Source organism: Anneissia japonica, unplaced genomic scaffold (genome assembly GCF_011630105.1).
Source record: "Anneissia japonica isolate Jap-2015-1 unplaced genomic scaffold, ASM1163010v1 scaffold287803_len37860_cov103, whole genome shotgun sequence".
Classification (NCBI taxonomy): domain Eukaryota; kingdom Metazoa; phylum Echinodermata; class Crinoidea; order Comatulida; family Comatulidae; genus Anneissia; species Anneissia japonica.
In genome coordinates, this window is record NW_022734156.1 from 21,219 (window position 1) to 24,942 (window position 3,724).

Sequence of the window (3,724 nt, forward strand, 5' to 3'; positions counted from 1 at the left end):
TTTCGGACATCTCTGGATCCACCTCTGGAAACTATATCCATCTTTATAAGCATAAAAATATTTTATTTTTTTTAGGTTTTTTAAAATTGAGGAATAATAATAATAATAATATAAAAAAATACTGTAAGATTTTAAACAATAATGTAAATATTGTATTTGACATGAACAGTATTAGCTGTCTTTAGGCATTTGCATTGGAAAGTAGAAAATAATATTCAGTTTTACTGAAGTTTTCATCACCACAACTGCGATGCTTATAAATAGTGATGCGATTCTTAAGTTAACAAAAATTTGAGTCAACTTCATATTTCCCTATTTTATCCAACAGGAAATTACAGTAAGTGCAAAAATACATCGAAGAAAAAACTTCAAAAAAGAAACAATTAGTCTTGAAAGCTCCGATGAAGGCAGTAGAGTATATTGGCCCTAACAGCCGCCCATACAAAAAAGATATATTAGTCAATCAGCCAGCAGCTCAGCCCGTCCTCATCGGTGCAAAAAAAAGATAAATTTTTATCAGTCAATTTTTTTATACAATACCTAAAAGTGCCTTTCAATCCAATAGCCCATAAGCCTTGGCCTTGGTAAGAATGCGTTTGTTGAAAAATAATTGCATTAACATGCAAGGAAAAAACTTTGTGTACACTGATCAATTAAATTATGGAATCAATTTCCAGGTAGCTTTAAATCTAACTCTATAATACTGTCAATTTTCAAAAAATATATTACTCGCTCTTAATGTATCTCTACCTTTTATTTAATAATGATTTTGTTTTATTTATTTTTTAACCCTCCAGATATGTATTTTCTATGTAATTTTCGAAGTTTAAATATAATTCTCTTTACTATGCTTTTAATTGATATTTTAAATCACTGTCTTCAAAATCTTTCTACCATTTGTATTTATGTACAAAATGGTACAATATTATGTAATAATTTATTTTACATTTATGAAATATGACACTATGTGGTGAACAAATTGCAATGTTGGTAACCAGATTACATTTTCTGTTTTATAAATGTCTATTTTTTTTCACATTATCGTATGTTTGTAATTGCGTCAGCTTAAAAATGCTGTCCCTGTGCAGTGAAGTTATTCTTACCTGAATCAACAGTTAGTTTTTTGTGTGTAACCACGTTTTTTTAACATGTTTTATGCTGTACATAATAGGTATTGTTTAACAGTATAATGTTTCCTGTTATAAAAAAAATGAATTACAATTATGAAGTATGACACTAGGTGATAACTATTTTTAACATGTTTTATACTGTAAATAAAAGGTATTGTTTAAACAGTATAATGTTTGATGTTGTAAAAAAAATGAATTACAATTATGAAGTGACACTAGGTGATAACTATTTTTAACATGTTTTATGTTGTATATAAAAGGTATTGTTTAACAGTACAGTATAATGTTTCCTGTTATAAAAAAAATTAATTACAATTATGAAGTATGACACTACTAGGTGATAACTATTTTATTGACCTACTAATTAAAATATTGTAATATTGGTAACCAAACTAAGTTTTAATTCTTTTTATAAATTTTTTAATATTATTTTACTGTATGTTTGTAATTACATAAAGCTACACATGATTTTTGTTACTTTTACCTCCTAAATCAACAGCTTTTTTTTGTGTTGACCATGTTTTTCAGATAAAATTAAACCGACAACTTTAAAATTAATTAATTAAAATTTGGTTTCAATTGTTTTCTTTAATTCGAAAAATCACTTGGCTGTTGGTCTAAATCATTCAGTAGTATAAATGACAAAGAAATAACTAATGTATATTTATGAATAACTTCTGTACAGTTACATAGGAAAGACATATAGATGCAGATAAGAATAAATGAGCATGCTCTCAAATCAGATAGCAGTATTCATGAGCACATACAACAATGTGAGGGTTTTAAAGTCGGGCTAGAACGGATTTTTCTAAGACAGAAAAAAGTTGTTTGACAAAAAACTGGGGAACGGTGAATGAGATACAATTTTTTTAATATTTAAAAACTGGGGGAATAAGGTGTAAAAATGGGCAGTTACACCCCTTTTTCCCCCAGTTTTTAAATATTAAAAAATCTGTATCTCATTCACCGTTCCCCAGTTTTTAGTCAAACAACTTCTTTCTGTCTTAGAAAAATCAGTTCTACAACATATCAAAAAATTTTTTTCCTCCGGAGCCTGACTTTAAGCATATCATTGAAATCAATAATATTTTCCTAAAAAATGTAAATACTTCATCACTCAAGCAAACTTTAATATTTGATAATACTAAAATTCTGTATGGCTCTCTAAATTGGTCACAAATTTTATTTATGGAGGTTTTGGCCATTAGGCGTTTTAAGCCTATTTTAAACACTGGGTTGAGAGCATCCAAGGAGCTTCCATTATTTACTTAATTCTGAATTGTAATTATGTAACATGTACTTTTCTTGAAAGCATTATCTACTATTTAAGTATATTTTATTTCACTGAATTATCTTATTGTTTATTTAATGTCATGAGACTTTCATTCAGCCAGCATTCCCAGGCTTCTATACTATTTTTGAATAATTGTTGATTATTCATTGTTTATTTACAATAATGAGTGATATACTTAATGTAAGACACGTTTTTAATTGGCTAGTTATAACTTTGATTTTAATCTGGTTGGTCGGTTTTTATTTGCTTTCTGTTATACTTCTGTAAATATTGTAAACATATATGGATGGGTGAGTTTTCTCATCAGTATTCTTGAAAATGATCAAATAGTTGAAACGTTGAATCTCAAAATGTCTCTGTCTCTTGTCGGGGTTACTGTCTTTTTGTTTATTTAAGAAATAACTTGTTACAGGCATACGTTAATTTTGCTATTGTAATCACATTATGTGAATAATGACTGCGAAATAAATCAAAATGGAAACTAGGCTACAGTTTCATTAGGCTAAACAAAAGGAATAAATACTACACAAAGACTATATAATACTAATAATAAATAATAAATATACTATAAAGTATAAGAATGGTTGGAGATGGAGATGCAGGGAAAAATAACCCCAAAATTATATTTTGTAGAGTTATGAATTTATCATTTATGCCTATGAACATTGGAGTGGTTATAACATTGTGGAGTGTTTAAAAGTACGAACTTTTGTAAGAAAATTCGTGCGACCTCAACTCAGTTTTCATGATTGTAGTCTACTCTCGATGAAAAATAGTCGGGAAGGGTGCATGGAAATGCTGGTTGATATTCCCAATATAATCTTTGTTGATACACTTCATGCTCAAGTTCATAAGTTTGTCATAAACTATTCATGTGTTTAAGCCCTGTTATAGATATTAAGGGTTTTTTTTTTTCATAGACCAATACACCTTTAACTGAATTTATCAGTTAGGATGTCACGGGACACTAATAATTAGGTCTTTTGTTATTTAAGAGTACTTCCTGGTTTTACTTAGATCGTTGTATTAATAGAGTACATTTGACTGCAACATCAGTGTCTGTTTCATACATTTCAATTGAATCCTTCCTACGTCTTACATTTATCAACATTTTACATGCTCATCTGGTTGTGAATTTCTGAAATTTAACTTGTTTTGTTCATATTAGTCGTTGATCAGAACATTCTCAAATCCTTCACCATCGATGTCTGGCACTATACTTCGGAGGGCTCTGCCTGAGCTGGATAGTCAGATGAGCTGCCATTGCCAACGTGAGAGATTTAAAATGCGTGACAGTTGG